The 23,400-nt window shown below is 35.2% G+C and overlaps 1 long non-coding RNA gene across 1 annotated transcript; it reads right to left on the bottom strand.

The window, feature by feature from the left end:
* Positions 1-1,519: 1,519 nt before the first annotated feature.
* On the bottom strand, positions 1,520-22,854 carry LOC116548790. The gene is made up of 2 exons (XR_004267541.1): positions 22,772-22,854; positions 1,520-1,604 (listed from the first exon to the last, which is right to left on the bottom strand). It is a non-coding gene; the product is annotated as an uncharacterized LOC116548790 (long non-coding RNA).
* Between the last annotated feature and the right edge of the window lie 546 nt (positions 22,855-23,400).

Below are 23,400 nucleotides of genomic sequence, written 5' to 3'. Positions count from 1 at the left end.
ACACATATAAGAAATATAAAGTTTATTGAATTCATTTTACTGCTGATCCTGATAACACATTTTCTTATTCAATTTGGACTTCTGTAAAACAAACAAACAAACAAAAAACATAAACAGGGTAGCTTATAAAAACTGAAATTGGACTGGTGCGGTGGCTCACGCCTGTAATCTCAGGACTTTGGGAGGCCAAGTCTGGTAGATCAACTGAGGTGATGAGTTTGAGACCTTGACCAACATGGTGAAACCCTGTCTCTTCATAAAATACAAAATTATCTGCCTGTAATCCCAGCTACTTGGGAGGCTGAGGCAGGAGAATCACTTTAATCCAGGAGGTGGAGCCAAAATCTCTCCACTGCACTCCATCCTGGGCAACAAGAGTGAAACTCCATCTCAAAGAAAAAAAAAATTGTTTATAGGCTGGGAAGTTCAAGACAAAGAAAATTTTGCTATAGGGTGAGAGATTGTCTTCTGTATGTAGCCACACATAATGAGAGAGACTAAGGGGTTTTCTATGAATACTCTTATAAGTTCACTAATCCCACTCATGTGAACTCTACCTTAAAGCCTTAAATGTCACCTAAAGGCCCCAACTCCTAACACCATTAACATGTTATGGTTTTATCAAAAGAATTAGAGGTGGATGGGAACATTCAGATTTAGCAGACACTAAACTAGAAGTTGTATAAGCTTTAATTGTATTTTTCAAAACAATTTTAAAAATTGAGCAATATTATGCTTATTTTAGATATGAAAAAAATTTATGTTTTGAAGGGGTTAACTAATTTGTTCATGATAACCACCAGGCTAAACGGCAGCCAAGTCAGGACTGTCACACAAATCAGTCTGTATGTTGCAATATCCCTATTATCTATAACATTTTATTTTATTATTTATTTATGTTATTATTTATATAATGAAAACATATATGAAGATTTAAATATAGGTATGTGACAAATGCACAGAAGAAAAGATATCTGCATTAATAATCTAAATGTGATTACTAATTAAGAGATAATTGAATCAGATGGATCAAACAACACATAACTTTTTCATGAGTGATCAAAATTCTATTCCACTTAAGAAAAACCAGCATCTAGAGTGAGAGATATGACTTGGTCCCCTGTTTATGAATTGTCAGTTACTGAATTATTTTCATGTGCCTACAAATAGACTGTGTTTATACCTGAAAGAAGATTTAAGAGGAGACATAGCTTAGTATATCTAAACAAACAAAGCCCAAGAACAGAAAATATATGACAATTTTAAATACAGATTGCAAGTGCCATGAAATGATAACTTATCAAATATAGATAAATTTTCAAATCAGCAGGCCAGGAACTTCGTGTTTGGCAAAAGCTATGCTGATAAAACTTCTTCTGACTTCTAAGTTCTACTAAAAAACTCTGCTGCCATCCTAAAGATTAGTGTACTTAGCAGAAGTTCACAAAGGCACTCTTTGGAGCAAAGCTCATTTGCAGAGAACATAAACCAAATGGGAGTTAAGGTATTCAAGTCTCTCTCTCTCTCTTTTTTTTTTTTTTAGATGGAGTCTCATTTTGTAGCCCAGGCTGGAAAACAGCAGCGCTATCTCGGCTTACAGCAAACTTTGCTTTCAGGTTCAAAGGATTCTCCTGCCTCAGCCTCCCGAGTAGCTGAGATTACAGGTGCATTCAATCTCGCCCAGCTAATTTTTGTGTTTTTAGTAAAGGCGGGTTTCACCAGGCTGGGCAGGCTGGTCTCAAGCTCCTGACCTCAAGTGATCCTCCTGCCTTGGTCTCCCAAAGTGCTGGGTTTACAGGCTTGTGCCACCTTGCTGGTCTATTTGTGTATCTTTACATAAAAAGAGATACAAACCTTTGCATGTCATCTTGTTTCTTTCTTTGGTTTTATGATTCGCCTCGATCTCTACCACTGAGGTTCTCATTAGCCATAGCTAGTGTTTGCTATATCTTTTCAAAAAATAATATAGTAAAGTCTAGTGGCATATATATATCTTGATATTTAGGTGAGTCAGACCTAGCCAAAATTGATGATATTTATAGGTATAATATCTTAGATCAGCTCTAACTTATGGATGTCAGTCCTGTTATTGTGGCCAGGATTCCACCTGCTACCATAAAAACTGGGTCCTTTTATTGGTTTGAACCTAAATCACTGTAGTGATAATCTGTCCAGTATTCAGTTCCATTATCACCAACTTCCTTCTTGGCTATTTTACAAGGATATAAAACAAGATTTTGAATATGTTTAATATCTGTATACATATATGACTCTAGTCTAGTTTAGTTTCTATTGTTACCACTCTTGTGCAGTTAAACATTCAATGACAAGAGTTGTATCTGGTTAAGTTCACTATATATATGGGCCCAAATAATCTTTATTTATTCATACAAGTTGCAAACTAGAAAACACAGCACTCTAAATCAATAAAATGTCTGTATTAATCTGTTCTCACATTGCTAAAAAGAAATACCTGAGACTGGGCAATTTTTTAAAGGAAAGAGGTTTAATTGGCTCATGGTTCCACAGACTATACAGGAAGCTCAATGCTGGCATTTGCTTGGTTTCTCTGAGGTTCTCAAAAGAAAACTGTCAAAAGTAATTTTTTTTTCTAGTACAGGCGTAGCTATATATGATCCCTTAAACTAATGCATTCCTGACTATGCACATGAAAGTCAGAGCATTAATTAACCTTCTTACCTGAGTCAACAGGATGGTTCACTACAGGGTTGCCCCATAGACTACAAGACTTTGAGAGAAGAAATTGTGTGCTGTTGTTTGTAACCAAGAGCATGGTACACAGGTTCGTCTATAGGAGAAACATGGCTTCCTACATAATAGTGCTTCCAGTAAACTTCATATTTATCTGGGGAAAGTTTACCACTTCTTCAAGTTTGAGATTTAGGTTCTAGAAAAATTTCTGGAAACGACCTTCTGTTACTTCTTCATTTTGGATTTCAGCATTGCTGTGGAATTACAGTCCTATTTTGTAATAAAAAGAAATGGAATGTTATAGGGTTTATTGACCAGCAGGCTTCTCATTTTATTACTGTCAGTGCCAACTATCCCTTCACTCTAAAATTTTATTTATGTATTATCTTTGTCAGGGATCATCTGTTAACAAATTAGAGTTTATAAGACATTAAGGAACACAATGTTGATTTTGGAAACGTTAAAGAGGTAAGTGGAAAATGGAATATTTAAGAAACCATAAAAATTATAATATTTATGCATATTCCTTTAGATTCACACTAATTTACTAGATTTCAAAGATATAGGAATCTGATTTTTATGACCTATGACATTTTGGATTTTAGGCCTACTAAGACAATAGATAACCTACAACAAGAACATGGATCAGCATTTGCAACTGAATGTACTTACTTTTACCATATCTCTGACTACTTAGTTTATATTTAAATTCAAAGAAATCAAAATATGTCCAGGAATTCTTTGATATTCTCCTTCCTTATACTTGTTGTGATATGATTGAGTTACCTTAAATTTGGAAATAAATGTGCTTGCTCAACCTAAAAATATTGGAAATTTGTTAGTTCCATGGAGGTTTATATTTTATATCTGGTAGTTTAACTTGATATTCTTTTCCTTACATTATTAAAGAAAAACAACTTTTTGCACTCTATACTCAGGGAAAATCTATTTTAAGAACCCAAGCACTGTTTGTCTATTGTCTTAATATTTAGTGTATCTCAATACCTGGCACATAAAACTAATACACTTCATGATAGCATTGGTGATATTGTTCCCATTTGACCAAAATCCAGTCATTTTTTGTGCCTCTTGCAAAAACTGATCTCAACTGATTTCAACTTCATTATCAGGAACTAAACATATAATATAGATACTAAAATCCTCGCCTTTGAAGATCTGAATAAAATACTATCTGGTGTATTTATAAAAGCATACAGGTTTACAAAAAGCCAAATGTTTTATTGTTATTTATGCATCCTGGACTCCAAAACAAGCAGGTCTCATTTCTGTCTTAGAAGCACAAATTTTCTGCTTACCAAAAATCCTGCTTTCCAAGGACTGCAAACAAACTAAAACAAATAAAAATCTACTATTACCCCATTAGAAAACGAATCAAATTCCCTTACTAAGAAATTTTAAATTAACTTATTCATAATTAAATGTGTAGTATTTGAAAATATATTTTTACCTCCTAGTGATAGGTCTCTCTGGTCAAACTACAGAGTTGTCTAAATAAGCCTTAGACTTTTCTAGCCATGGTTCTCTCCTAAGATGATGCATATGTGACATATAATTCATATGTATATAGCAAGGAGATGATAAGTTCTCATTGAGTCCTACAGCAAAGTAATAAGGGGATATTGTGCGAAGTGGCATGTTAAGGCATAACCAAGACACATACAACTACTTTAACAAAACAGGTGCACTTCTGAGGACTGATTCACTTTCCCTGAAATGTACCATTTGCTCTATTCTACTACGTTTTATCAGAAATAATTGGTCTCATATCTTCTTCCTGATGCGTGCTTCACTTCCTTCCTCAAAGCATCTTACTTTTACCTGGTTCACATATTTTGCCCTTTGCAACTCCAGTCCCCTAATGACCATGCTTCAGTTGACTTTCTTGGTATTTTTCTTCACATGAATGTAAACATCCATTTCTGAACTATTTTCTTGGCCAAATACAATCACATAGCTCTTATGAATTCTATTTCTAGGTGTTAACTTTTACTCTAAATAATAAAATATCCCAAGTATCAGTTCTTTTGGGTGAAAGCACTACTGGTAAATTCTTTATTTCTTTCAACAATGCCAGATTTGTATTTAGCTTAAAACTAATCAAATAAGCTGCTTTGCTTTAATTTACACATTTAAAAATTACTAGGGAAAGCCTACTTATATTTTTAGCTGTTAAATATTGAATAATACACATTCGTGATGGCATTTATATATAGTACCTGCTACTCAAGAGGCTGAGAGGATCCCATTAGCCCAGGAGTTCAATGCTCCATTGAGCTATGATTGCACCACTGCACTCGAGCCTAGTGACAAAGACCCCATACAAACACACACACACATACACACACACACACACACGCACACACACACACTCTTACATTCTTAGTACAGCAGAGTACCACTAAATCACATGCATTCTGTGATAAGCAATTGGAATAGTTTGGATACAGTGTGAGTTGGTCTTCCCTACACTCATATTGAAATTTGATCCCCAGTGCAGCAGTGTTTAGAGGTGAGGCCAATGAGAGGTGTTTGAATTATAAGGGCAGATCTCTCTTGAATGGCTTGGTGCCCTTTTGCAGTAAGGAACCAGGAGTTCTCATTCTGGTTACATGGGCTCAGTTCTCAGGGAAATGGACTGATTCATATAGAAGGTTGTAATGAAGCCAGGGTGCCCTTCAGGTTTTGACTTCTGCACATGTCTGCTTTCCCTTTGACCTTCTTTAACATATTTTGACCCAGCACATGTCCCTCACTAGGAGCCAAGCAGATGCCCACATCATGCTTTTATATCGACATCCCAGTCTGCAGACCATGAACCAAATGAACCTCTTTTCTTTATAAATTACTAGCTTTTGAGATTCTATTACAGCAACACACAATGTGTTAAAATGGCAATTGCTGACAAAAGTCTAGATTCATATAATAATACAGGTTTGATTTAGTTTGGACAGATAGTTCCTAATATCTGTCAGAGAAGATCTTATAATTTACTTTCTATATCAAATAAATTTATTTCTATATAAAGTATATAAATTTCTTTCCATGTAAATTATGAGATTTAGTATTGAAAAATCATTATTTATTTTGGCAGAATAAATTAAATCAAAAATACTCATTGGGAAATTTTTTAAATAATTATTAATTTATGCCTTTAAAAATTAAATTTATCAGAAAGGTGTCATTTGTTAATTATTCAGTTTTATTTCATAAAAAATGTATTTATCAAAATTGCTCAACATTTTTTAGAAGTGTGTTTCACCAGTCAGTTATGAAAACTGTTTTTGTTTGTCTTAGTTCATGGGATTACCCTTTGTAGAACTCATATTTATGTGATGGGTTTTGATTTACAAACATGCTATTGAAATGCATTGTTTGGCAGTCATTTTTAATTTTATAAATATATTTTTCTCTTATTCAATTTAATTTTTAGCTTTTCCGATATCTTTCCTGATGCTACATATACTAGTGTTTTCTACAAAATTAAATAAAATATATGACTTGTCTGTTTAGCATCTCTAATTAACATCCTGAACGTATTTTAAGGTGTTCCTAGATGACATATAAGTATGAACCTCTGTTTTGACACTTTATGCAATAGTGAATTGTGTATCATACATTTGTTTCATTTTATGCACTCAAAATGCCTGGTGCTAATAGATGTTCCACTGATAGAGCATCTGTGAGGGTCCAATAGCAAAGACCTGAAACCAACCCAAATACCTATTGATGATAGAATGGACAGGGAAAATGTGGCACATATACACCATGGAATATTATGCAGCCATCAAAAATGATGAGTTTGTGTCTTTTGTAGGGACATGGATGAACCTGGAAACCATCATTCTCAGCAAACTGACAGAAGAGCAGAAGATCAAACACCGCATGTTCTCACTCACAGGCGGGTGTTGAACAATGAGAACACATGGGCACAGGGAGGGGAGCACTACACACTTGGGTCAGTTGGGGGGAAATAGGGGAGGGACGGTGGGGCGTAGGGAGCTGGGGAGAGATAGCAAGGGGAGAGATGCCAGATGTAGGTGATGGGGAGGAAGGCAGCAAATCACACTGCCACATGTGTACCTATGCAACAATCTTGCATGTTCTTCACATGAACTCCAAAACTTAAAATGCAATAAAACAAATAAATGGTAAAAAATAAATAAATAAATAATTAAATAAATAAATAATAATAATGATTTAACACATGAATATTTGTCAAAATATATTGTTACTCTAGACTTTTTAAATTTAAAATATAATACAAATTTCCATTTAAAGAAATTATTTTTTAAGTCATTCTCTTTTAAGAGACTGCAGTTATTGGGGAAAAAAAGGAAGAACTAACCAGAAAGAAACATTTTCTATGCAGTCATATTGTTTCTGATATGGAGAAATAGCTGCAAATACAGGAAACTCATTAGATTGTCTTGGCCAGCCGTAGGTCTTAATAGAATATTTAGCCCTATTTTATAGACATTATTACATGAATAAGTAGTGAGATTAAGTACATTGGAGTACAGGACTAAATTTCCATTAACAAGAACAATGTTATGTTTTATCTGCTTGATAGAGGCATAATTATACAGATGTATTCAACAGAAAAGGATGTTTCCGGTTCTAAGCCACTAAATTTCCAGTCTACCCTAAATACTAAAAAGGAAATATTTACTTATATAACATATACCACTCAATCCTCATTATGGAAATGCCATATAAAAGGCAACATGTCAACACATGATTAAAATTGTTTCATAATGATATTTTTTGTTATTTCTCTTTGGTTGCTTTCCTATGTCCTTGAACTTATTCTGTCTAAATTCAATTTCACATAGCATCCACTCCACCAAAACCTATCATTCAATTCTTCTATTTAGTACTTTAATATATTTTCTAAGACTGGCAGACATGATTCAATATCAGTTTTTGTGTTCTTTTTCAGTTACTTTCTAAATGAACACCACTTGAAAGTACGGTTTCATTTCTGGTACCTATAATTCATATTGAGCTTACAAACTTTGATGATGAGATGGCATTTCTATTTCTTGAAAAATTATAAAATAAAACTTCAGTACACTATTTTATACACAAACTATGCTCAATACATACTTCTTGCATGAATGAACACTAGAATTAGAAAAATAAAAGAGACTTCAGGTTATCATTGAGACCTGAGCATTACTGGAAATGAACTTCTGAAATTTCTTAAAAATATTTTGAATTGTGTTATTGTTTCAATATTATGATATGGGACACTCTAATTTTATTTCTCATGTATTTTATTGTTTTTCATTTTCTTCTTTTTGGATAATTAAGAGTGACTATTACCTTATATTGAAATGTATATATTTTTTATTACATTCTGCATTTCACATATCAATCCATCTTGATCCTAGGCAAATTTGTAAATTAAATAAGTCAATCACCAAAAAATTAACCATACTGTAATTAGGGACCAAGCTTAAGCAAAGACAATACAAATCAACTTTTGCTAAGCACATGACTTGTGCGAAGCAATTTGATTAATTTATTCAACTTCACACTTGTGGTTGCTTAATATAAATATTGCTAGTAAAATTTATATGATTTTTATCCTGTTTGTAATGATTTATTTAAGATGATGTAATTAGTAAATGTCTTTTTAAATACCAACTTAATGCCAAGAGGTGAAATGGGAAATTTTTAGTTAGCATTCAACAAGTTATGCAAATATATATTTATAAAAACATGAAATATAACCCTTGTAAATTTTTCTTTATTTTGATTATGTGTTACATGACCATATTTTCTTTTCCTGGGATACTGATAGAACATGAAGCAAGATTGTTTATGTGAAAAGCTACCTCTAACCAGCTAATCTGTCTGTCGTGACTATGTATCATAGTCCTGGCTTATATAAAGCTTTACCACTTTATCAATGAAGAGGTCATAGTTCAAATATTAAATAGAAATTTGCTTCTAAGTTCAGCAAACATAAATGTGATTATAGTACTAAATCCTCATAGTATATCTGTCCAGAAGTCTTTAGTTTTTATTTGATAATGTATAAACTAAAACGCTAGAGTGAAAATTATTGATTGGCAAAGAAACTCCAAATAAAAACAAGTCAAAGTAAAATGCTGGAAGGCAGACAAGTTCTATACAACTCATTTATCAAGTTGACACATAACTATCAGTAGCAGTATATTATTAAAAAAAATTCATCTATCCAGGCACTACATTGGTATAATATGAAATGCAACTATATACCTTCAATCAAACTTGACAATTATTTTTGTTTGCTTTTATCTTCAAGTTATAGAAGTTTGATTTTGAAAGTGAAATTTGTTGGAAGGAAACTTAAGTTTATAAAGAAAAAGGATGTAGATTGAGATACCCTTGGAATAACACAAACACATTTTTGGGGACTTTGAAAAACAGTATATTCATATGAAAACCAAAATGGACTAAAACCCTAACTCTGGCTTTGCACTTATTAACATTAATATTAAAATTAAAAACATCTAACATTAAAGATGTTAAGCTATTTTGTGAAGTGTATCAAAACATAAACTTCAGTTTCTCTTCATAAATTTAACCATCACATTTAGGAGGTTGAGGCAGGTGGATCATTTGAGGTCAGGAGTTTGAGACCAGCCTGGCTAACATGGCAAAACCCCATCTCTAGTAAAAATACAAAAATTAGCAGGGTGGTAGTGGCACATGCCTGTAATCCCAATTACTTGGGAGGCTAAGGCAGGAGGATCACTTGAGCCTGGGAGGCAAAGGTTGTAGTGAGCTAAGATAGTGCCACTGCACTCTAGTCTAGGTGACAGAGAAAGACATTGTGACACTCTAGTCTAGGTGACAGAGAAAGACCTTGTGACACTCCAGTCTAGGTGACAGAGAAAGAACAGAATTTTGACTGTTGTGCATGTGCATTCATTTTATTTACTCAGAAAGAAGTCATTGTGTTCATTAAATGATGATTCTCTACCATTCATATCGTGAATAGCACCCACAAATACATGTATACATGCATACGTACTTTTTTTTAACTATATGCTTTCAGTTTAATTATTTTAGAAACTTACAGAAGTATTATTGTTTTATCTAATTTATAGCTTCATAGAAGCATTCTTGATATTTTGACTAATGGTAATCAAGTTAAACCCTTAAGTAAGTCCCTCAAATGTAAGACTGTCAGAAATTTTAAAGTAGAGTAAAAGATTCAGCTACACCAATCTTTCTCTATGTTTTTAATGTTTATTATTCCCTTTATTCCCCTGGATATAAACTTTCTGACATGGCTACAAAAATCTCACTATTTTAAAGTCGATATAAGTTTCAAGAATTTCTTTGTCCCCTTTCCACTGTTGATGCTCCTAACAGTGCGTTTTATGACTTGTTAATATCTAATCTGTGGTGGTTGGGCTAAGAGGGCTGTCTGGAAGCAGCTACCCTGCATGGCTCTCATGGAGCGAAATGAAAATGGTGTGGAAATGTGGCACTTTTAACTGAAACATGGAGGAACTTGCATTGGGACCCATCAGGGAAACAGCTTGACCCAAAGAGAATGTAGTAAAGCAGGGCAGGGTGATGGCCCACCCAGAAGCAACAGAGGGCCAGGGGAACCTGCCCCACTGGGAAGCCGTGAGTGAATCTGCAACCCTGAGAAACCATGCTTCTCCCATGGAAGAATGGGCCTACCAGTGTTCTCTAGTTCATAACCCTCAGGTCAGGAGATCGCCTCGTGAATCCATTCCACCAGGGCCTTCCCATGGATGCAGAGCTGTGTGAAGTCTGGGCAGATTAGCAGCTCAGGAACGTACAGAATCCCAAGAGCTTTATATCCTCAGTAAACAGTATTCCAGGCAGAGGTGACTACAACACAGGCAAGGCGGGAGTTTGGACTTCCGTACATACCCCTGGGAAAGGGGCTCGATCCAGAGGGATGGGAAGCATTGTTCTGACGGCCCCTCTTCCATAGCACTTAAAGGATAAGACTCCTTGGCTTGGAATAATACCAGCCAGCCCTCAGCGACAGTGTTGTACCTTCCTGGGATGGGACAGGGGCGGGCTTCCATCTTTGCTGTTTGGACCACTCAGCCATTCCAGCTTGCAGGCTTAGGAGATTCCAGATAGACAAGGGACAGAAGGAGTCCCCCAGCACAGTGTAGCGGCTCTACCAAAATGTGGCCAGATTGCTTCTTTAAGTGGGACCCTGATCCATTTCTCGTCTTTGAGTGGGACCTCCTAACCAAGGCCTACAGCCATCCCTGCCCGTATTTTCTGGCCAACAGTTTTTATTTTTCTCTGGGACAGAGTGTCCAGTTGAGGGGCACATGACCATCTTTGCTGTTTCGGTGACAATTGTTTCAGCCTGTGGGCTTTAGAGAGCCCAAGATGACTGAGGAAGAAGTGGTAATGCAGCATGACACAGCTGCTCTATGAAAGTGTGGAAAGACTGCTCCCTTAAGTGGCTCCTACTCACCGGATGACATTTCCCAACCGGGGCCTACCATTGTTCTCTAGTTAACAGAGGTTTGTAAACTTCCTGGGACAGAGCTCCTAGAGGGAGAGGTGGGCCGCCATTTATGTTGTTTTGGCAACTCAGTCGTTCCAGCCTCCAGGCTTTGGAGAGCCCAAGCCAACAGGGGACAGAGCAGTGCCCCAACACAGGACAGCTGCTCTGCAAAAGCAGGGCTAGCCGGCTTCTTTAAGCAGGTCTCTAATCCCATTCCTCCTGACTGCATGAGAGTTCCCTAGAGGGGTCTCCAGCCACCTCTTACAGGTGTGTTCAGGTTGGCAAAAGGTCTTTATCCACCTGGGATGGAGCTCCCAGCAGAAAGGGCAGGCTGCCGTCTTGCTCTTTTGCTAGCAATACCTCCCAGTCCTGAAAAATCCAAGGTGACTAGGGACTGGAACCGACACCCAGAAAAACCTCAACAACCCTCAAGAAAAGTGACCAAACTGTTAAAGAAACAAAAACAAAACAAAACACAAAAACCAAAAACCTCATCCAAAGGTCAGCAACCTCAAAGAATGAAGGCAGATAATCCCACAAAGATGAGAAACAATCAGCACAATCATGTTAAAAACTCAAATAGCCAGAGTGCCCTCTCCTCCAGATGGCCATATTACCTCCCCAGCAAGGGTTTGGAACTGGGCTGAGGCTGAGGTGGATAAAAAAAAAGAACAGAATATAGATAAAAATGATCTTCACTTTCCAGCCTGTGGGCTTTAGAGAGCCAAAGATGACTGAGGAAGAAGGGGTAACCCAGCATGACATAGCTGTTCTATGAAAGTGTGGAAACACTGCTCCCTTAAGTGGATCCCACTCACTGGGCAAGATTTCCCAAATTGGCCCTACCAATATTCTTTAGTTAACAGAGGCTTGTAAACTTCCTGGGACAGAGCTCCTAGAGGCAGGCTTCACTGAGCAAAAAGGAGAAAAAAAAAAAATCTTCACATTCTAACTCAATGCAAGTAAGCTAAAAATCATGATAAAACATTACAGGAGCTGACAAACATGATAGCCGGGATAGAAAAGAACATAATAGACCTGATAGAGCTGAAAAACACAGTGCAAGAATTTCATAATGCAATCACATGTATTACTGCCAGAATACATCAAGCAGAGGAAAGACTCTCAGAGCTTAAAGACTGTTTTTCTTAAATAAGACAGAGAGTCCAGGCCCTCTTTGACTTTGATCCGCAGGAAGACGGAGAGCTGGGTTTCTGCTGGGGAGATTTTATCCATGTCATGGATTAACTCAGACCCCACGTGGTGGAAAGGAGCCTGCCACTGCCAGACTGGCATGTGTCCCAGCAACTACCTCACCCCTGTGAACCGAAATGTCTAAGAGTCAAGAAGCGATTATTTAAAGGAAGTAAAAAACGTAAAATACACACAAAATAATTAAACCCACAAGCCGCCTGCAACAGCAGCCTGTGAGGGAGTGCAGAACGCCTGGCCAGGACAACCTGTGACCCTCTGCTTTGCTTGGAACTTTAGGGATGGCAGGGGGCGTTGGATACAAAAATGCCAAAACTTTTCTATAAATTAAGAAGAGTTTTTATTACAAATTTTCACTGCTGCTTCTCTTTCCCCCTCCTTTGTCCTTTTTTTCATCCTTTTTTCTCTTCTGTCTATCAGTGTGTGACATTTAAGGCCACGTATAGTCCTAGCTGATGCCAATAATAAAAGACAAGAAACCATGTGGGCTAGTATTCTCTCTATGCAACATGTCTGTTTTAGTTGGGATGACTGAAAGAACCGCTGTTTCTGTGTTCTTCACGAAAAGGAGTGGGCAGGCAGCTCGATGCCTCTGCTGTTTAGATTCCTCCAGGGCAGGGGACTTGTAGGAATCTGCCTCCAGCCCAGACCCCCAGTGTGTTTTACACAAGTTGAAAGTAGAGTGGGGTAGATGAAAGCATGTTGCTGCCTTCATGGTTCCCAAGAAAGCCCACCTGGACTGGGCGCGGTGGTTCAGCCTGTAATCCCAGCACTTTGGGAGGCCAAAGAGGGCGGATTACAACGTCAGGAGTTCGAGACCAGCCTGGCTAACATGACGAAACCCCATCTCTACTAAAAATACAAAAATTAGCCAAGTGTGGTGGTGCGTGCCTGTAATCCCACTACAGTATACATTCTTAAAAATTTCCTGGGCCAAATACATTGTTGATGTTGCTAGTTATCTCTGCTGTTTTACAATCCATTTTGAACTCAAATAAGAAAATCGATCAAATTTGCTTTTCATATAACATCATGTCCATAGTCTAAAATAAATATAAGGTAAACAGAAAATAATAAAACAGTACCAAAAATAAAATAAAGCCAGAAATGCAAATTAAAATGATGTAAAAACCGCATTTACTTAAGACTGTATTGCAATATCAAATGGCAAATTACAAACATGCAAAAATCTCAATTACTTTTTATATTTTGTTTTGTTTCCTCCTGCACAAGAAGAGCAAAGCTGGAGTCATCATGCTGCCTGGCTTCATACTATACCACAGGGCTACAGCAACCAAAACAGCAGCAAATGGTGCATAACATAACCATGGAAAATGATGTACAACATAACCGCATTTATTTAAGAATGTAATATAATATCAAATGGCAAATTTCAGCAATGTGAAAAAACACAATTACATTTTTACCAACCTAATATACCTATGCACTAGGCTTCATGTATGTAAAGACGTTGTTTGATATTTTCTTATGTATTTACATCAGATATATCTCATTACCTCTTTCTTTTACTTTTGCTCACAATGAGGAGATACTAAATAAAAGAAATATTCTTTATGCTAAGTAAATATTACATTATAAATTATTACTAGAATTAGAAAAATTTTAAAAATTAAAACATGTGTATGTATATGTCCCTGTGTGTCTGATTTATGTTGTGGTCAGCTTATGTGGTATTAACCAAAAAATATGATGCAGTGTCTCAAAATTTTTCTCTTCAAATAGTTATTAAACTATTATTTGGGTAAGTTGACTTTTCCTACTTTTTAGCAAGATCCAGGCTTAAATTTGCTAGTTTGAGGCCTAATCAATACTGTGCTAACTGCTTCGTTAATCCTCTATTACTGCTGTTCTCTCTCATATTTCCAGAAAAATGTTCACTGATGTTACCTCACAGCAGATAATTGAGTTTTCTAAGGTAATAACTTTAGAAGCTTATCACTGATTTTTTCCTTTCCCTCAACTGCAGGACCCAATCAAGTTTTGACACATAGCACTCATTTCTGATGATCCAAAATGGATTATTCTGTAGTCTAACTTAGTGAACAAAGACACACACACACACACACACACACACACACACACACGCACGATGTAAAAAACCTTGGCCACCACAGATTTCACATAGAAGGTTTGCAACATTTGGCACTATAAGTTGAAACAATTCCTAAACACAGAAGCTCTCTGGAGAAATTTAAATAATTTTCCTGTACGTTTAACAACATGAAACATGATAAAAATGTAGGGGGATACCTAATATACCCATGATTCTAGTTAGAGACGAAGGAGTCTGAAATTTCCCTCTATTTGTGACATGAAATTTTTCATGTGCAAAACGACCACTGATTTTGAATTATTTCCCTGTAAGTGTAAAGGGCATGCTATTGATTGGCTTGTTCCATTCATATCTAGTTTCTAATGAGATTTTGCAAATTAATTCTTTAAGAATTATTAGCTTAATTGAACTTTTTATTTTATAAACTAATATTCCTCATATTGACTGCTATACACCAAAATAATGACAATTTCAACCTATGTATATAATAGTTCTCAGTTATTTGACATTAAAAAATTCTGTACATTGGTAGGAGAACACAAATTATGTCTAAATGAAGAGGGTGTGAAAAGTCTAAATTCTACACATAATTCATGTGCTCAACCTTTGTCCTCATATACCTCAGAGACTTGGAAGGTACATTTGGGCATACAAACAAGGACACAGGAATAAGGGTGAAAAAATAAGCTTTTCTAGTTTTATTTAAGACCACTAAAAAGTAGCTCTCTTTTCACCTTTAGTTGGGGGCACGGAGACCTTCCCAGCTAGTAGTCACCAGGCATCTGGTTGTTCAACTAATGTGGCAAAATGAGAGAATGTGCAGTGGGCCACTACTAAGCCAACACATGGGGATACAATTTTAAAAAGACTCAAGGGATAAAGGTTGATGATTTATGTGATGTAAGTCACCTCACCATGGACAATTTCAACATACCATAAGTTTAACAATTGCCTCAAAATTTTTTGAAAATTCATCAATCAGGTATTACGAGATAGGTAAAGCCAGTACCAACACATCATTAAATAGGGAACCACACATTGTTAACATACTTTAAAATGCACTTTAACTAGGTACTTTAGTGTAATTTAAACCTTATGTGTTAGTAATTTAATTATCCACAGGACTTTGTGGTGTCTACACACAATGCACACACAAACTCGCACACAAGAAAAAGCTGCCCTGATTTATTTTCCACCAACATTGCTAAACCAGTGTTGTCTATAGCCTTTTTGTATCCTCTCCCTCTAGTCTGAGCAAAGATTAAATATGTAACTATCTTTACTAGTCCTTTATCAAGCTATCAACAAAGTAATAAAGATGCATTTCCTGATTTGTTTTTCTTGCTCCTATGTGTATATTAGATTACTTATTAGCAGCATTTAAGTTTCTAATAATCCTTTCTATAGATTAAATAATTCATAATTATTAATGAAGCAGTATTACATGTTTTTAAAATATTCGTGAGGTGAGGTTGAGTACAATAGTGATTATACACGATGCCGTCTATCACTGATCCATGATAATTAAATCCTTAACAAACATAATCTGGAAACACTTTAAAGATATATTTGGTATTTCTCAATTAATTTCAATTCTAGAATTTTATTTTATGTGAATAGGTAACTGTTATTTTATTGAAGATGTAGTCATTAGCCATTTTCAGAAATGCTCAAATCACAGAGTTGTTAAGGAGAGAGCTTTGAAGTTATTCATATTCTTGAGTAGGAAACCACAGGTGCAAGAAAACTCAATGTGTTTCCCAAAACACACATGGATCTCTCTGGCATCAAAATTCAGAGAAAAATGGAAAGAAAAGCTGTCTAATCTAATAAGAACTTTAAAAAATGGCAGTGTTCTCTTTCAGTCCACTGTACAACACTGTCACCTCTGATTCTCCACACCGAAAGTATGGATGAGTACATAAATCTTCCTTTCTGTCTTAAGTTACACGTTCAAGTAGAATTAATGCAGTGATGTTAACATTTAGTGCCTCCAGAAGTGAAAAAAAAATAATAGGTTAAAAGTTAACTTTTTAAAATATACTTTCACATATTTATACTCTAAACAATTTTATTGCAGTTGATTTTTGAAGAAAGTAATAGCTAAATTGCAACACTCCTTTATCTGTTCCAGATATTGAAATTAGGCAGGCTGCTGGTTCCTGATTTGGATTTGCTGACTAAGCTTCCTTTAATATGTCAATCTTTAAAAATTAGTAAAGAAGAAGAATTACTCCATTTTCAATGTTGTGTATCCCTTTTTCTTTCAGCTCACCAACATTTATAATTTTCTTTCACCACATTTTCTACTTAAAACTCCAGGTAAGCTATCTTCTGGTTTTCTGGGACTGACACTGTAATTATTCTATAAGAAATAAGTAAATAAACATCTGATTTTGGTTTCAGCATGTAAAGATCTTAGAAATTGTTCCTCCTGTACTTAAAACAAGAGAAAGATGGAATAACTAAAAATCAGTGATATTTTTGAGCCCATCACAAAGCTGAGGTTTTAAGACAAACTGATTCCACAAAATGTTGGATAGTCAATTTTTTAATCTCTTGGTAGCCAAAGAGATTAAAAAATTACAAGGCATTCCAAAAAGCAAAGAACAAAATGACACAGTCTCAAGAGACAAAGTAGTTATTAGAACCAGTCTAGGATATGACTCAGATGCTGGGATTATCAGGCAAGCAATTTAAAATCACTACAAAGAATATATTCAAAACCGTGTGTTAAAAAAATAATAATCCATCAGACCTAGGCTGCACAAATCCTGCAGATTCCTAAATAGGGTTTCTCTTTAGGACTGGCTCTTAACTGGCTCCTGGTTCTGTGTCTTTTGAACATGTATATATGTGTGTGTATATATATATATATATATGTGTGTGTGTGTGTGTGTGTGTGTGTGTGTGTGTGTGTATACACACATACATATATTATATATGTATATATATATATATTCGAAAATAGAAAAAAATATATATATATGCACACATATATACACATATATATGTAAGAGAGTATACTCTCTGGTAAGAGTATTCTTATATGCCTGAAGTCTTGGGCCAGGCTGTATCACTTTGATAACACAGTTTATACCAACAATGTGACATATGATGAATGTCTGTTTTTGTTCAGGAAGTTTGGACTCTCAGAAGCTGAGATCACTCACACAGATACTGAATACTTAAGTGACTAACCTGCAGTAAGAACCCTGAATGACCAAACAGGAGTAAGCTCCTCGATTAGCAATACTTTCTATGTGTTGTTACATAAATCACACAAGAATTAAGCGTGTCTGTGCAACTGTACTTGAAGTGGACACCTGCAAGTTTGTGCCTGGTTTCTTCCCTACTTTTCCCGTTGTGCCTTTCCTCTTGGTTAATTTTATTTTACGTTCTTTCATCGTATGAAATGAAAAATGTTTTGAGTCAACTTGACTGTGCCATGGGATACAGATTAAACATTTCTGGATGTGTCTGTGAGCCAAGGATGTTCCTAGATGACATTAACATTTGAATGAGTGGACTAAAAAAAGGACATTGACCTTACCAATGTGGGTGGGCACCATCCAATTCATTGAGGGTCTGAATAGAACAAAGAAGCAGAAGAAGGAAGAATTTGCCCTTTTGTTTTCTGTTTGCCTGCTTGAGATGAAACTTAGTCATCCCCTGCTCTTGAACTAAACTGATATTTTTACTATTGGTTCCTCCTTGTTCCAAGGCCTTCAAACTGAAACTAAAATTATGGCACCAGCTTTCCTCGGTCTCCAGCTTGCAGATAGCAGATTATGAGATTTCTCAGCCTTCATGGTTGCATGAGCCAATTTCTCATGATAAATATATTCATATATGTATATAGAATATTTACTGAATATATTATATATTCACACATATATAGGGATATATTATACATCTATCCTACTAAGTTTGTTTCTGTCTCTGGAGAACCCTGGTTAATACACAATAATAAAAAGTAACCATCAATGTAAGGATTTTTCTAGGCCCTGTGAGTACTTCTAGTAAATCATCAATTCTGAGATGGTCTTAAAAATTCTGACACAGATTTTAATGGAAAAAGGGAGATAATATGAAAAATCAAATGGGTACTATCCACCTAGAGGTGAAAACTACATGAGAAAATCAAAAGAATTTCTAGAAATAAAACTAAGGTAACGGAAGTAAAGGATGTCTTTGACAGGTCCGTCAGCGGACCTGATACAAATGAGAAAAGAATCAGGGAACTTGAATATAGGCCAAAAAAACTTTCCAAATGGAAACACAAGGAGAAAGAAAAAGGAACTCAAATATTGAAAAATACATCCAAGATATCTGAAACAATATACAAAGTTGTGATTTTTTTTGAAATCAGGATACCAGAAGTAGAAGAAAGAGAAAAGTATTTGAAGGAATGAATGAGCAAAGTGCAAATGAGTTTTCAAAAGTGGAACAGACCTGAAATTTTCCGTATTTCTTAAAGTTTGAAAATAATATAAAAAAAGACAATAAGATAGTACCAATGCCTTCATCTCTAGAAGAATGTAAAGGATATTCATATCACTGAGTATAACTATTTTCATATGTTTTTGCATATATGAACTAACTTTAATATGAAAAATGTGTTTTTTAATGCTTAGAGACTTTCTTTCACATGTCCTCTCCTACATTAACAACTTTCATGCAAATTATCCTACAATTTGAAAACTTAATTTACATTAAAAATAGGACATAGACTGACATGGAAATACAGACAACAACAACAAAACAGAGACTAAGTTTTTCACAACCTAACACTGGTCTCTTGATTCTAAGACCTATAACTTAAATATTTTTACATCATTAGTACTTGGTTCAGAGTTTACAAAATGGCTTAAACATTCAAAAACACTAAGGAAAATAAATAGTGAAATACCTTTCTATGTCAGAGTTTAAATAAAATAAAAGTTTTGGGTTCTAGGAACCTACTTCCAGTTCCACTAGTTTTCAAGTCATTAATCTTACCCATAAATGTGTAGATAAATTTTAGATGTGAGTATAATGATATATTGTGCCTGAGTTGTTTCATATGAGGATTTGGTGACACAGCAAAAATTTGATAAATGTTGGTAAACTGTTTCAAAAAAAAATCTACTTCTCAAGCAGTATTGTTCCTTTGTAGATTAGTTCAATAGAACTCAAGAATCAAAATTAAGAAAAAAAAGCATAACCTTGGAATTAAATAATCTTTCTTTAGTAAAAGTATAATATTTTACGTCCAAATACCAACTTATATGTCAGTAAAAAAACTACTGTTAACAGTCCTTCTTTCTAATATTTTTGTTACGTTACTTGGATAGATAAGATTTCTTCATAATTCTAAAGTGTAATGAAATTGATTTTATAGATGAATGTACTGGGTGTGTATGAGTAAGTAGTAAGCACAGAAAGATGACTTGTTAGAAACAGCGAGGAAGGAAAGATATTCACAAGACAGAGAATGGCATGCATACAGCCATACAGCAGAAAAAAGAGAATATGGAAAAGAGTAAAGTTTTAGTAAATGTTGACCTATTAAGGATGGAAAGCATAACTAAATATATTTTAAACTTTCGAAAAAAGTACCAATGCAGTGTAAAGCATAAAAAGCCTACAATAACTTTTAGATACTATATTCTACACTATAGTGTGGAAACACTACTAATACAGACTGGGAACAGTTTTGGCTTATCTGTACAGTTCAAAAATCATTAGCAGCTTAATAGATTAGTACCCAAATTCAGTGAATATCTGTGTGGGCATGCATGTTATTCCAATATCTAAGTGTGTTTGTGTATGTGTGGGTATTTGTTTAAAGGTGTATTGGACTTTTAGAATAATCTAAGCCCTTATAAATTCGGGTCATATATATAATATGCATATGTTTTGTTTCGCTTTTTCACTTGACACTATAATACTTTATTTTATAAAATTATTTTAAATCTTCATTTCCAAACCTCCTTCTTTATAGTTCATCATACAGATATATACTACTATATTTAACAATTTCTTACTTTGAAATATTTACTTTATTTTCCCTTTTATTTTGTTAATTACTATGCAGCAAATGTCATTGCATACACCAATAAACCATATTTTTTTCCTTCCTGTCAGGAAGAAAACTCCTAGAAATGAAAATACCGGGTCAAGTGTATAACTACTTTAAAGACTTATCATGGAAAAGTTGCTTTCTAAATGCATTGCTATTTTATGGGACGGTGTTTTAAACAGAAATGATCTGTGCTTCAAAGAAAAAGCATAGTGCAATGTTTTCTAAAATAGTAGATTCTGGGGCTAGATAATGGTAATGTCACATGGGAAAGTCAGTGATTCTTTTCAGTCCATCTCACATGTGCATAAAGGCAGGAGAATTACAGAGCCAACTGTTTGGATAGTAAGACAAGATAATAATTCTCCTCATTTTAACCAATTCTGAGGTCTTGAGCTTTCTGCATAAAACCTTCCTTGACCTTTACACACATCATTACAAATGTGCATTGAATCATTTCTTGATGCCTTATAGTGATTGTAGTTTATGGGATTTTCTACTTTTTTTTCTATGTATTCTACATTTTTTTTTTCAGTTACTTTCTGGCAAATGCTGGTGGAATGTGAATTTCTTTATGAATATTATGAGAGAATAATTTTACCTGTTTTAAAGAATTCAAAAGAAATCTACCTTTTGAAAATTGAATATCTGTGTATACAAAATATCTATAATAATCTCACAAATTCCACATTAAAAGGAAGTTTCTGAATATTCCAATTACTCTTCAGTTTATTTAAGTATTTATATTGTCTAGTTTTGAAGAGAATTTGGCAAGTTAAAGCTTTTGCAAACAAAAGCAAATAGGCTGACTGAAAATTGCAAAGGGGTTGAAGAGACACTTCTCAAAAGAAGACATACAAGTGACCAGACAAGTGGAATCTAAACATTGAGTACAATGGACATAAAGATGGAAACAGTAGACATGGTGGACTATTATGGGGAGGAGGGAGAGAAGAAGAAAAGAGAATGTGCATTGAAAAACTACCCATCAGGCCTTATGCTTACTACCTGAGTAATGGAATCTGTTCCCTAAACCTCAGCACCATGCAATATACGCATATAACAAACCTGCATGTGTATCCCCTGTATCTAAGAGAAAAAAGTTGAAATTAAAAACATTAAATGTAAAAAAACACAAAAAAACAAAAAAAAAAAAGAAAACACAGGAAAAATGAAACGATGATAGTGATTATACATTTGTGGGGGCAAGAAAAAACTACTACCAACATTTTATATTGCATATACATAGAAATCCAACTAGTTATATGCCTTATTCAAGTAATACTTTTTATTGAGTGCTGCAGTTTTTATTTGAATGTATCCTCTCTAACTGGGATACTTGCAACTGGAATAATGAAAATGAGACTATTGTATCCAAATTTCTATTGCCTTTGTTCCTCCTTTACTATTCTTCAATAAATTATCCACATTACAGCCAGAATAATTGTTTAGAAGTCGTGTTCGATCATATGATTCTTCTTATTTAAACCCTTACATGACTATCCAAAGCACTAAGGGGAAGTACAATCATGTTAATATTGCTTACAAAACCAGAGCAACAGGACTCTTTCTATTGTCCATGTCTCTTTTCTCATTGCCAGGTAATTATTTTTACCCCTGCCCACACAACCCACTCTACCACCATGCTACTCCTTATCCAGAAATGTATTCATTGCATTTAATTATTAATTTTTTCAAGATGTTTGTTTATAGTGCCATTTTCTGGCAAATAATTTATGTCAGGAGTCCTTAACACTCTATCTTTATTTGACTACATTCTACTCAACTTTTAGTGTTTGCCATAGACATCAGTTTTGCTGGGAAAAATCAAGCTGATTTTTACAAATCTGGAGTGAAATCCTTTTCTATTAGGACAAAACTATTCATACTCTATCATAGTGCTGATCACAGTATATTGAAATTGCATGTTACAGTGTATAAGCTGCTAGACTGTAAATTCTCTTAATGCCAGACAGCATCTGCAACAACAATTCACTACTTCACCCCATGTCCTAATGATGTTTGGTGTTATTAGCATTGTACAAATATTTGCTTAGTGAACAAACAAGTTAGAGAAGGCATTTTTTAGGTTTTAATTATTTATTTATTTATTTTGAGACAGAGTCTTGCTCTGTCGCCAGGCGCCAGGCTGAAGTACAGTGGCACGATCTCGGCTCACTGCAACCTCCGCCTCCCAGGTTCAAGCAATTCCACTGCCTCAGCCTCCCAGGTAGCTGGGACAACAGGCACGCACCACCATGCCCAGCTAATTTTTTTTTATATTTTTAGTAGAGACGGGGTTTCACCGTGTTGTCCAGGATGGTCTAGAAATCTTGACCTCGTGATCTGCGTGCCTCGGCCTACCAAAGTGCTGGGATTGCAGGACTGAGCCACCATGCCTGGCCTTTTGGGTTCTTCAATTTGGAAATTCATAAGAATAAACCAATAAAAAAAGAGGGAATTCTTCCCAAATCATTTTATGAGACCAACATCATCCTGATTCCAAAACCTGGCAGAGACTCAACAAGAAAAGAAAACTTCAGGCCAATATCCATGATGAACATAGATGCAAAAATCTTCAATAAAATACTGACAAGCCGATTGCAACAGCACATCAAAAAGCTTATCCACCATGATCAAGTAGGCTTCATCCCGGAGATGCAAGGCTGGTTCAACATACGCAAGTCTATAAACGTAATTCACCACATAAACAGAACCAAAGACAAAAACCACATGATTATCTCAATTGATGCAGAGAAGGCCTTTGACAAAATTCAACAGCCCTTTATGCTAAAAACCCTCAATAAGCTAGGT

Source organism: Sapajus apella, unplaced genomic scaffold, assembly GCF_009761245.1.
Source record: "Sapajus apella isolate SASKATOON/1434 unplaced genomic scaffold, GSC_monkey_1.0 scaffold5, whole genome shotgun sequence".
In the NCBI taxonomy this organism is placed as follows: domain Eukaryota; kingdom Metazoa; phylum Chordata; class Mammalia; order Primates; family Cebidae; genus Sapajus; species Sapajus apella.
Note: the sequence above shows the minus strand (reverse complement) of the source record. Positions and strands in the feature narration are given on the sequence as shown.